Source organism: Lathyrus oleraceus, chromosome 1 (assembly GCF_024323335.1).
Source record: "Lathyrus oleraceus cultivar Zhongwan6 chromosome 1, CAAS_Psat_ZW6_1.0, whole genome shotgun sequence".
Taxonomy (NCBI): Eukaryota; Viridiplantae; Streptophyta; class Magnoliopsida; order Fabales; family Fabaceae; genus Lathyrus; species Lathyrus oleraceus.
The window spans coordinates 178,885,444-178,899,345 of NC_066579.1; the positions used below are offsets into that span (position 1 = coordinate 178,885,444).

General features: G+C 36.2%; 1 long non-coding RNA gene across 1 annotated transcript; it reads left to right on the plus strand.

The window, feature by feature from the left end:
* The first annotated feature begins 4,289 nt into the window (after positions 1–4,289).
* On the plus strand, positions 4,290–6,180 carry LOC127126022 (uncharacterized). Its single transcript, XR_007804875.1, has 2 exons — positions 4,290–4,742; positions 5,540–6,180. It is a non-coding gene; the product is annotated as an uncharacterized LOC127126022 (long non-coding RNA).
* The last annotated feature ends 7,722 nt before the right edge of the window (positions 6,181–13,902 follow it).

The following is a 13,902-nucleotide window of genomic DNA, read 5'->3' on the forward strand; positions in this document are numbered from 1 at the left end:
CAGAGGCGAACGGGACAGTCGCTAATATTTTGTTTGTTATGTCCTATGCGTATCTGATCTATTCTATGTTAATTATGCACTGTTTTGCCTGACATTCATGCTGCTGTATTTTCTTTTGCGGTGTAATCTTCGATTACACCCCGATTTGGTATTCTAACCCGTTTGCTGAATTTTGCCAAGGTTCACATGTCCCAGGAAAAGATTGCCGTTAGGTCTTCCACTTTATTTGTGGGATACCCTTGTGGAGACTCACCCTAAATTACTTAATTAATTTTAATGTGTTAATTTTAATGTATTAATTTTAATGTATTAATTTTAATGTATTGATTTTAATATGGAGGCTCGTCCTAATTACCTAATTGACTTTAAAATATTGCCTTTAAATAAGTGATCTTGGACCTCTCTTTGCTGCCCTACGGTATTACGGTATAACGGTCATGTCCCGCGAATGTAGGGATACACTTAGCAAAGACCCTTCGATTAAATCATCATAAAATAAATCATGGTCCCTCGGATGTTGCCTTCGAAAATACGATTTTGTCCCTCGATGACCCTTCGGTGTAGCCTACGGTTAAATGATGATCGTCCCTTCGAATGCTAAGGTATCCTTACAACTGTTGCCTTCAATGACCTATCGATGACCCTACGGTGACCCTTAAACATCCAAAGGGTAAGATTACTTACTTCTCAATAGTAAGGACAGTTTTACCCTCATAAGGATAGGAAATGCCCATAACGACCTCAGGAAGGTATAACTCTCAATTACTGGATCATAACCTGAAACATTTTCCACCCCTCACACTTTACACTTTACAAATCCTAGAAAATCACCACTTGGTATACATTCATACTAGAATCATTACCGAGTTATATTTTTCTAAACCATTTTTCAAAATCAAATGAGATAAATACTTTGTATACATTCATACGAGAATCATTACAAAGTTAAACTCTCTTTCAAACATTTTTTAAGCAATTCACCGACACTTTTCAGACAAAAATATAAGTGATCCAGTAATTAAGAGCCCATGGATAACCATGGATACAAAGGGTGCTAACACCTTCCCTTTGTATAATGTACCTCCCGAACCCAAAATCTATTGAGGTCTTTCCTGTTCTTTTCCACCTTTCCTTATTGGATAAAAGAAAAGTCGGTGGCGACTCTTGCTATCCGCGACATTGCGATAAAAAGCAAAACACCCCAAGTCAGTTCACCGTATGACAAGGGGTGAAATCTGAACCAGAGAGGAAAGCTGGCATTAACCAATATATGGTATAGCCTGAAGCATAAACCACTATATGGTACGACAGAAAACAAAGGAATTAAGTGTTTGGCCTCAAGGAAAACAACTCTCGATCCAAAAGCAGACACGAGATGAAGCTCAAAGAAATAATGTATTTGGCTCAAAGATAACAGTATATCACATGCAGTGAATTATTGGTGGAAGATATTGAATAGTGAATCCTAGAGATGAATGAAGTGATAGAGAAATAACCAAGGTAGAAAGAAACTGAAAGATTGGGTAAAAAATGACATAATGTATTATTTGGAACCAAAGGTAAGGGTATATTGGAATCCATAAAGGAAATGACATTTGAGACCAAGATTAAAGGTAACATTAACCAATATATGGTACGGCCGAAGCATTAACCACTATATGGTATGGCTGAAAATGAAGGAATTAAGTGTTTGGCATCAAGGCAAACATCTATTGGTACAAAGGTGGACTCCAATTAAATCGTCCTAAAAGGGTATATATGGAATTCCAAGGAAAACTGTATTTGGTTTCAAAGATAGGCAATATGTCATTAGGATGAATGGTTATGATTGAAGATAGATGATGGATCATGAAAGATATGGACGGAGCCCTAGGGCAGAATAAAGAATAATTATGCTCGCCAAGGGTTTGAAGCCTTATGCCTACGTATTCTCATAGTGGAATGAGAAAACCAGAGCTCCGTAGTTTGTGGAACTACGAAAACAAAGAAGATGGAGATATTTGAGTGATGATGAGTAAAACTTGTACCAAATGACAAGGGTAGCATGGGAACCCATAAAGGTAAATGAACTTTGAAACAAAGAGTAAAGGTAGCTTTAACCGATATATGGTATGGCCGAAGCATTAACCACTATATGGTATAACTGAAAACAAGGAAAATTAAGTGTTTGACATCAGGGAAAACATCTCTTAGTTCACAAGGTGGACTCCGATTAAATCGTCCTAAAAGGATATGTATGGGACCCATAGTAATATGATATGTGGTCCAAGGAAAAGTGTATCACTATAGGGAACAAGAAATTTAAAGCCCAGAGGAGAATGGTATATTGAATCCACGAAGGAATAAACTCTGAACGAAAGAGTAAACAAACACAAACCAACAAGTGAGGGCCTAAGGCATTGTATCACTGTATTGGAATGGAAAAAAACAAAGGGAATTATGTGTTTGTCGACAGACAAACAACTCTTGGATCAAAGGTGGGCATTGGTTATTGGTCCAAAAGTATACATGGAACCCAAAGGGATAAGGTGTTTGGTTCCAAAAAGTCAGGACATCACTGATGAAGGATGATAATGATTGATGAATGGGAAGGAATAAATAATTGTGAAAGAAGAATTAATAATTAGGGTGCTCGCCAAGGGTTCGAAGCCTTGTGCCTATGTATTCTCATCGTGCAATGATAAAGTCAGAGCTTCGTAGTTTGACCAACTACGAACAAAGGCAACAACAGACTGATGATGCAAGAGAAATGATAATGAAAGATGAATCAACTAGATCATTCGTCTCGTACCCAAAGATATTCAGAATGAGTTAATGGATGTGAACCACACTAAAGTCTATGAGTAAAGGTGAATACGATGAGCAACTAGATCATTCGTCTTGTACCCAAAGATATTCAGAATGAGTTAATGGAATTCTTCACTCTCATTCCTTCTTTACTACTTAAGGCTCATGGCATGTAATTCTCATCATAACTTTCAAGTTACTGAGGAAGAATCCTTGCTGCTCCTTCTAATGTTGAAGACTTAGTCAATCATTTGATTTTAATTGCACTAAAGTATATGAACAAAGGAAAATACCTTGAGCAACTAGTTCATTCGTCCCGTACCCAAGGATACCCTAGACAAGGATATGAATGCTCCACTCTCACCATTCTTTGTTACTTAAGGCTCATGGCATACAACTTGAATCATGATTAATAAGTTGTTGATAGAGGCCCCTGATTGTTGCACTGTAGATTTGTGAAGGGAGACTTGAGAATCATTTGATTCAAATTGTGCTAAAGTCTATGAATAGAGGTGAATGCGGCGAGCATCTGGGTCATTCATCCCGTACCTAAATATATTCAAAATGAGTTAATGAATTCTCCACTCTTATTCCTTCTCTATTTCTTAAGGCTCATGTCACACAATTAGAATCTTGATTGACAAGATCTTGAAGAAACACCATTGATGTGCTTTACATAGTAGTCCACTGCTTGATTTATCTAGGATGCCTTGACTGGAAATTTGAACTCGAGGCCTTGAGATCCACAACATTATAGGAACTAATCTTATCAAGTGATACAGGAACTTTTTATCACTTGAATAAACTGATGGATTATACATAATCAAAGAATTTAGTTAATCAAAATATCTTTTAATCAACTTAATCAAAGGGAATGAATTAGTTGGTAGTTATATACAACCTATCTAAAGATCAAACAATAAATCAAATGATTATAAATCCTAAGCTAGGGGATCATACAGAGGTTAGAATCAAATTAATAAAAGGAATCAAACCTCAAATATTCACATGGAAAACAATTGATTAAATGACCAATCAAATCCAAATCAAAACCCTAATCTAAGGGAGCATGAAATTCCATGATTTTTCTAGGACCTAGGGGCAAAGATGTCAATGTACATGGGTTGAATTAATGTGGATTGATTTCTAAATAAAAATCTAATCACAAATTCAATTAAAATATAATTAAATTCTAATTAAATCCTAATCAATGTCTAATCACAAATCAAACAATAATTCCACAAATTGATTTTCATGCCAAAATATAAAATCAACAATTAAATCTTGTCAAAAATTAATTGAAATAGATTAAAATATAAAAGGAAAAAGAAATTAAAATAAAACTACTAAAGCAGGGGTGCATGGGCCAAAATGAGGGTACGATAAGGGATTCTGGGCGCAGAGGCCCAATCCCATAGGCCCACTCTGGAGGTCAATTCGACAGGGGGTGCACGCTCACATATGGTGCAAGATAGAAAAATGGTCATAAGCCCGATCGTGGAGGCCCAATCCAGAACACAGGGAAAATAAAAAAAAATGGGCTCAGATTGTCAAAAACCACGTGAACCACATGAATCGCATGTAACATGTGCTCTGAAATTCAAAATGAACCCCCTTTTTATCTCTTCCCTCCACCGCGTCGGAGTTTACCACCAGCGGTGGTGGAGCCACCAATCACAAAACCAAACATACATAAACACTTTTATTCTCATGCTAAGTCTAAATCCAAACTCAGAATCTCCTGAATCTTCACAGAATTTCCATATTGAAGTGAGACGTTCAAGAACCCTAAAGTTAAGAACTAAAACTAAATGGTGGATGCATGTAATCAAATTCTACATCGTGGTAGGGCTTTGATTCGTCTCAACCAATGCTACATCGTGGTAACTCAAATGGAGCAAAAAATGATGAAGATTGATCATGAACTCACCAGAGTACTGTGCCGGAAATGTCAGGTAAACCTCTATGAATCCTTCGAAACTCTTTCCTCTTAAATCCCCTTCTCCTTAAGCTTCTTCTTCTTTCCTCTTCTTCTGAGTGTTGAGATGAATCTGAGAAAAACGTATCAAGGGATTGTCAATTCGAGAGAGAGAGAGAGAGAGAGATTATGAAGTGTGAGGGAGAGTGTTGAATCAAATTGAATAGAACGAATATGGTCCCTAGATCCTGAGGATGGTGCAAGCATTTATATGAGAGGAGTTAATTGCTTCTGTTAGTTTTGTTAACTGAATGTATCAGAAGTTAGTTAGGAGTTATCACAATGTCAAATAGTTAGTTATGTTAGTTGAGGTTGTTAGAGTTAACTGAGTCAAAATGAATTACTGCCGTTAAATGATCTCGAGTAGAATGATTAATCCAATTTTCTATTAGTGTGAAAAAGGTTCAGTTGAGATGGAATGGATTGATTAGAGGGAATGGTTCAGATGGAGTGTGTGAAGCAGACTTGGAGACTCGAGTGAAATGAATCAATTGCCTTGTGTTTGATTCGAGTCACTGAGTTTTAATGTTGAGATGGTTGAGTTAATGTGAAAAATCAATTTTCTATTAGATGGAAGGGTTCAATAATATTTTCTACCTTGCTAATTAAGTGAATTATTCTGATTCATCATGCCTTATGTTGAAATGTTAACTGAGTTGGTATAGCTATGATGAATCATGTTGATGCATGCTTATGAACTTGTCCCATTGCATATTGGACTGGCTTGCTTATTCTTGTGAAATGGTTGTGGATTGATTTGTGAAGTTGTTGCAGGAGTTTGGGTAGAGGTTGGCATGATTTGCTGCTGAAGGCATTGTTGGTCAATGTGGGCTTGCTAACATGTGCTGAAATTCATGGTTATTGCTCAAGTCCATCTCACGGCTTTGATGGATTGCCTTTTTGAAACCTTGATGCAGGATTATGCGGAGGTAGTAATGCTTGGCACGTTGCTACAAAAACAAGGCCATTACAGTTCGTGTATAAGTGTTTAGTGCAATTATTGTTCATGTATGTGTGATTAAGATAGGTTAAACGGTTTGGTGGTATACTTGGCTATGTCATGAAATTTGTGAAATGTTCATATGCATCATGTTAACTGGTTGGCTGGTGTTTATATGTAGGATTATGAAGCTTGAAAGGCTAAGTTTACAAGTCCTCATGTAAGGCACAAAAACAAAGGCTTGACCAAATTTTGCAAGGCTTGATTAATGGAGGAAATGGTGACCATGGAAGATATAAGAATGATGCATTTGATGAAGTTGTGATGAATCTTGGATTTTAGGATAAAAATAAGTGATGGTTGACTTTGGTCAACCTTTGTAAAAATGTAAAATTTTGATATTTCTTTTGTGATGAACATCATACATGTTTAATGAATGATGTATGAGTGAATCAAATTTGACTTTTTGAATGAATATCATTTAGAACCAAACTTGATACATGAATGAATCAATCATCTTTGATCATATAAATCACATAAATGAAATGAATTAAGATGCATGGATGAATCAAGAATTAGAAGCCCTTATGAATCATAATGGATTAATGACAAACAAATGGACCAACAAATCAATGCCTTAGTGCAATCAAGAATCATGAATCAAGGACCATAGACCTATCCATTTGAAAGCACCAGGAGACCTAAGTCAATGGCCTAGGAAATGGATAAATAGAATGCATATATGGATGATTGACCCAAGACTTGAATTAGATGAAATCTCAACCATGTAGGCATGTAGGTTAACTGGATGATTCATATGATCACATGGAGTATTTGATGATGGATGATGCGTGATATGATAACCAAACACCTCATCCTAGGGTTTCAAACAAACACAAGGTGAAAAGTCAATCCAAGAAGGTGCATTAGGACCAAATCTCCCTGATTAGGGTTTCATGATGCATACCCTCTAATCAAGGTCTCTGAATCAGACATGATGTTCCACAAACAATTTTCCAGTGTACGGGCCCCCTATTAGGGTTTATATAGACAAGATAAGGCCCAAAGAGCCTCCACAAGGTCTCATAGACACATCATCAAGAATTAGGGTTTTACTCCTAAGGAATGCCATGATGAGGCCTCCTTGAATCCATGCCTCTAAGATCAAGCAATTAGAGTTTCACTCCCATGATGACCAGATGAAGAACCATGCCACATCTCTAAGGTTTGACCCATAAGCAAACCCTAGCTTTGCAAGCCACGGAGCTTTGAATCTATGATGATCAATTGTCAAGTGTCAACGTGAACGAATGATGCATATGAGTGAAATATGAATGTGTACAGAGGAATCTCAAGTCAAATATTGAGTGAAAAGATGAAAAAGGGAGGGCAAATTTTGGGGTATGACAGTTGCATATGAACTTGTTTGTCCCATCAAGAACAAGAAGCTTCAGAGGTAATGTATATGCCATAATTATTGTTGATGATTTTTCTAGATATTCTTGGACATTCTTTTTAGTGCAGAAAAGTGATGCATTCAAGGTGTTCAAGAAGTATTCAAAGCAAATTCAAAATTCAAAATCACTAAAAATTGCCTCCCTAAGAAGCGATCATGGTGGAGAGTTCCAAAATGCATCGTTTAAAGAGTTTTATGAAGAACATGGGATATTCCATAACTTTTCATCACCAAGGACTCCACAACAAAATGGAGTTGTGGAGAGAGAGAACCAGTCTCTAGTAGAACTTGCAAGAATGATGCTTAGTGATTCAAATCTACTCAAATGTTTTTGGGCGGATGCGGTAAGCACGACATGCTATGTAAGTAATCGAGTTATCATAAGATTTTTTTTTGAAAAAGACTCCATATGAACTCTTAAAGGGAATAAAGCCAAACATTTATTACTTTCACATATTTGAATGCAAGTGCTTTGTCCTAATCAATGAAAAATACAATCTCGGTAAGTTTGGCGAGAAGTCCGACAAAGGTATTTTTCTTGACTATTCTCTTACTAGTAAAGCATATAGGATTTATAATAAAAGAACTTTAACTATATAAGAATCAATTTATGTTTCCTTTGATAAATATAACCCCTCTAAGGAGGATATTATTTTTTGTGATGATGATGATGATGATATTTTAGAAGTTCCTATGGAAGATGCTTCAAAAGTTAACAATGATGATGAATCAGAACATAAGGAGGAACCAATTCAACAAGAGATAAATCATAGTGATATACCTAAATAATGGAGAACCCATCGTGATCATCCAATTGAAAATGTTATTAGTGATATAAGTGAAGGTGTAGCAACAAGACTAAATCTCAAGGATGCTTGCTTGAATATGTCATTTGTTTCTCAAGTAGAACCTTCCAAAATTGATGAAGCCTTAGAAGATGACCCATGGATACTTTCCATGCAAGAAGAATTAAATCAATTCTAAAGGAATCAAGTTTGGGAACTTGTTCCTAGGCCAAGTGGTAAACATATAATAGGTTTCAAGTAGGTGTTTAAGAACAAACTTGATGAGAATTGTATAATTGTTCGAAACAAAGAAAGGTTGGTGGCTCAAGGTTACAATCAAGAAAAAGGAATCGACTTTGAAGAAACATTCGCTCTGATTGTAAGGTTAGAAGATATTTGTTTATTACTTGCTTATGCTTGTTCATTAAATTTTCAGTTATTCCAAATGGACGTCAAGAGCGCCTTCTTGAATGGATACATCAATGAGGAAGTATATATCAAACAACCTCCCGGTTTTGAAGACTTCAAGAATCCTTCACTTGTCTTCAAGTTGAAAAAGGATCTTTATGGCTTAAAACAAGCACCAAGAGCATGGTATGATAGACATAGAAATTTTCTATGTGAAAGTGGATTTGAAAAAGGTTAAGTTGATAATACTTTGTTTATTAGGAAAATAAAAAATCATACTTTATTGGTTCAAGTCTACATTGATGATATCATATTCGATTCACCAAAAACAGAACTTTGTGAAGAATTTGCATGGATGATGCAAAGAGAGTTCTAAATGTCTATGATGGGTAAAATGAATTATTTTCTTGGACTTCAAATTAAGCAACTAAAGAATGACATCTTCATAAACATATCCAAGTATTTCAAAGAGTTGTTGAAAAGATTTGACATGGACAATTGCAAAGCAATGGCTACTCCAATGGGATCCGGTATGTATGTAGATCAAGATGAATCTGGTGTTTCAATTGATATCAAAAAATACCGACGTATGATTGGTTCATTATTATATTTGATGGAAAGTCGTCCTGGCATAATATTTAATGTTTGTCTTTGTGCGCGGCTTCAAGTCAATCATAAGGAATAACATCTTGCCTCCGTGAAGAGAATCATGAAGTATTGCAAAGGAACAACAAACATCGGGTTATGGTATCCTAAAGGTAGTGTATGTGACATGATTGGTTATTCTGACTCAGATTATGCAGGCTGTAAAATAGACCAGAAAAGCACAAGCAACACATGTCATATTCTAGGAAACGCTCTTGTATCGTGGTCCTGTAAAAAGCAAGCGTGCATGGCTCTTAGTACGGCTGAAGCAGAATACATTGTTGCAGGAAGTTATTGTGCTCAAATAATTTGGTCGAAACAAAAACTTTGCGACTACGACGTGAACCTTGGATGCATTCTGTTAAAGTGTGATAATACAAGTGCCATAAACATAACCAAAAATCCAAACATGCATTCAAGAATTAAGCATATAGACATTCAACATCATTTTCTCCGAGATCATGTACTTACGGGTGAAGTTGAAGTGACATTTGTGGATACTCATAACCAACTAGCAGATATTTTTACAAAACTGGTTGCAAAGGAACTGTTCTTCAAGATTCGAAGAGAACTAGGCATATTGGATGTGCATGATGTGTAATTCTCAATACAAAGACATTTCCATAATCATACTTTAAGGACATCAACTCTTATACATCAATTAAGGTACATGACATCAACTCCCATAATCATACTTTAAGCGTAATTTTTGAGTTAATTCATAATTTCATTGGTGAATTATTCTTTCTATTTTTATTCTTCATAATTAAGCATGTGGTATGTGTTAAAACATGTAGTTTCTATTTTTTTTGCATGTACATCAACTTTCAACGTTTTTCCCCATCCTTTTTTTAATGACAAAGGGAGAGAAGATATATGTGTATGTGTATGCTTGCCTCTAACTTTTGCAGCAACAAAGATGTCATATTCTCTATGAACCAAGGAAGAGCTTTGATCAAGGGGGAGTTATCAAAGATAGGGGGAACATTCACTTAAGAGCTTCTCAAATGTTATATGAGATTAAAGCACTTCAACTTTAAATTGTTGTCATCATAAAAAAAGGGGGAGAATGTGAATAAGAGCTTTTCCAACATTATGTTATGATGAAGACAACTTCGAATCTCTCAAGACCATGCGCAAAGGATGAGTAATAGCATCATAAGTCAAAGCTATGGAATCAAGACTTGTATCTCAAGAATTTTTATCAAGATGAAATTAGACCTCTTTGGAGCTTGATCATCATCTTTAGGTACAAGTTACAATTCCATTATAGTTTATACTATAGTGCTCAGAAAAATCATGGCAAATTCATTCACTTACATAACCTATGTTTAACACTTAATGAAATTTGCATACAAACTGATTTTTAAGGTATTTTTCAATTTTATAGCAGGTGTAACTGTTACACCATTTGGTTAACCGGTTACACAATGTAAAAATTATTTTTTTAGAAGATTGTTTCAAACATTCTGTTTATGGTAAATTGTGTCATTTGAAATAGTCATAACAACAATTTAAATTTGCCATAACTCGCACCGATTACTCAAAACGTTAGTTTTTGAAAATGTATCAGGTGTAACCAGTTACACCATTTTTTATAACCGGTTACAATTGTGAAAAATTTAATTTTTAGGCTTTGCTTCAGCTGTAATCGGTTACGATAATGTGTTAACCGATTATCATTAAAGTAATGGCACTTTTTAATGAAAAAATATGATTCAAACATATTTTTTAGTTATACCATCAAATATTGCATTGATTGATTATAATACACTCTTTCAAAATGGTGTGATACACATATAAATAATCGTAAACTTAAAAACTGGAAGAAGAGAGAGGCTCGTGCGAGGCTGAGAGGTCCTTTATATATGTTTTCCATATTCCTCATTTGTAGCAAAGGTGGGTGGCTTCATGGCTAAAAAGGTGGAGAAAATGGTGAAAGACTAGGTTGTGGCAGTTGCCACAATCCTAGCTTTTAAATGAGTGGCGAGCTCCACCTTTGTAGCAACAGAAAACCACTTCTCAAGGGTTGGTGGCGGGCGCCATCTATCCCTTGGGCCAATGTGGCGGGCGTCAGACTCCTTGGATAATGGGCACCACAAGCCCGTTTGCTTTGGTGACCCATTATCTCCTTGAAAGCTTCATTTTCTTCTCTTTTTCTTTCCTTTTTGCTATTTTCCATTTTGCTTGCGGTAAACCTTTTAATCAATAAATACCTGCATTAAACATAAAATACTGCGTAATAATAAGTGTTAATCGAGTAAAAAGCAATGCATATGGAGCCAAAAATACGATACCTTTTCGCGTTATCAAACTCCCTCATACTTAAACCTTTGCTTGTCCTCAAGCAAATGCCGCACACATAAAAAGTTCTGTAAAATATTTGCAGCATACATTATCAAGACTCGTAGAAAACACAGTTGCATTCGGATACTCATTCCAGTCTATAAACTTTACTTTGGTTCTAAATTGTATTAACAGGTACTCACTTCCACACTAAGGATATCGTTGGAACACATAGTCGCAATGTTGCAACCGTAAGTCTCTCTCCTATACAAACCAATCTGAATCATGTTGTCATGCCTAAACCTACCTTACTAAACCTTCTTTTTATCCTTTTTCATTCTGGCGCAATCACATTAAGCCCGTTATCCTTTCACATTCATAGCAAGATAATCTGTTAGTGACTATGATCTCATCATTATTTCTTTCTTTCTTTTTCGCACTTTGGCTCAAATAACAATTGAAGATGGTTATACCGTTGGGCTAAATGACCGGGTGAGGATCACCTAACTTAGAGGAAACAACATTTTTCATACATTTCGTAATCTTTCTTCTTTTAAGCCTGAAATCATACACTTATTTGCATCGACTTCTTGCGTAGGGTGTGCTTAGGATGGTGCCGACTGCTAGATAAACTACTTAAGGAAATATTAAAGGATAGAATTTAAGGCTATGGCATGACAAGTACTCAAATTGATCTTATACTTGGGAGATTTAAGGTGTTAAAATGATAGCGATCTTATAAATTTTTTCCAAATCTCTATAATTCAACCTCAGTTTTATTTATAGTTTAGAACTTTCAAAAGATGTACTGTATCTCTAAGTCTAGATTTTTGCAAAATTTTTGTATGGCTTAAGTAAATAAGAGAATTAGTAAATAACGGAAACCACGCATAAAGACTCGACAACACATTGATATTTAACTTGACTGACACTTCAACAAAAATTAAAATAACCAAAAGAATATAAAATAACAAAAGGAAATAACAATAATTTAAATCTAACTAGAAAACGATACATAAAAAGCAATAAAGCTTCCTCCCCCAAACTTAAATCTTGCGTTGTCCCCAATGCAACGACATAAGATAGGAAAGAAAGGTAGAACCTGATTATTCTGCTACTGACGCCTTCTGCCACGTGTACATGGACGTCCATGGTTTCCTGGCTGGTGAGGTGGCGTATAGTTCTGGAGATCTTCCACACGCATTGTCAATGTTGTCATTTCATCGATCAAGTCAGACATGTTCTGTTCGATTCTGAAAGTGTAGTCGTGCTGATCATGCTGCATTTGGCGAATGATTTGCATCATTTCAGTTTGCTGAGCTCCCATGGTTTGGATATGTAGGTCTCGCTGAGCGTCTAATTCTCTACACCGCAGCAGTTCAGCATAAATCTCATCAAGAGTGACTGGTGCCACATTTCTTCTTGGTCTTCGACTGGAAGATGTACCTGCAACATTTTCAAATGACGTGTGTGTGTTGTGCGGGTCAGTAGCGGGCGTAGTTTGCTCCGGAATGTGATCCTCATCGGTGTCTTCGTTAGCAGCTACATTCTCAGGAATGTGTGCGGGAACTTGGTTAGGCACCAGATCATTAATATAACAATAATTATCCGGGTTGCGCACATCTGTGCGATTTGGATTTGGGAGGATAAAATCTTGTAACACATTATTAGCAAATATTAAATTAAATTTACCGTCACTCCTTCGTTTTACTAGTTTCATGCTCCTTGCCATGTCAATGTCAATGGCATGATGCGGGAGCGGGGTTAGCTTGGAGAATTTTTATTCGAGTCCTAGGACTCTGGCTATGGAGGTTATTAAACCTCCAAAAATAATCGGGCCTCGCATTGACAATGGTTTGCATGTCAGATAGCATAAAAGGGACGATATTCAACTTTTGTGGCAAAAATGTGGCGAACAAATAAAAGAGTTCTTTTTCGTTCACCTTGTTAGAATTTTCTCTGCCAAAAATGGTGCACACCAATATTTGGCGGAAATATCGAATAGTCGGGTTTTGAATTAAAGTGGCCCTGTTTCTCTCAAAACTATGAGTGACTGTACCGGTTATTGCCCTCCAAAATGATTGGAAGGCGTGTTGCCAACCCTTAGTATCTGGGACCTCACTTACTACTCCATCCCCATGGGGGAAATTTAGCAGGTCCGCTAGTTGGGAAAATGTAAGGGCATATTCGACGTTAAATAAACGAAACTGGATAGTCCCACTGGAGCAGTTTGTGTTGGGTGTGGGACTAAAAATTAATGAGCTCAGGAATTCTAATGTTAGTTGAGCATAGACATGGTCCTTGTGAGATAGAAAATAATTTAAGTTTAAAATATCTAGCATATAGTTAACACTATCTTGAATTCCTAAGGCAAATAAACAGTGTTTTTCGGCGTACCTTGTTGATTCGCTATTTCTGGCGCTTAGAGACGTGTACGTCTCCTCTTGTAATTCGTCTGCCTCGCCGTTTCTGAACACTATTTCATATTCCCTCATCTGTGCCATAATGGATTTCACACTCCTTGTATAATAGTGAGAATAGAGCAAGAGAGGAGAGAAATATGTAAATGAGATGTGTGGTTTGTTGAGGTAATGTTGGTGGTTTATATAGAGGTGAT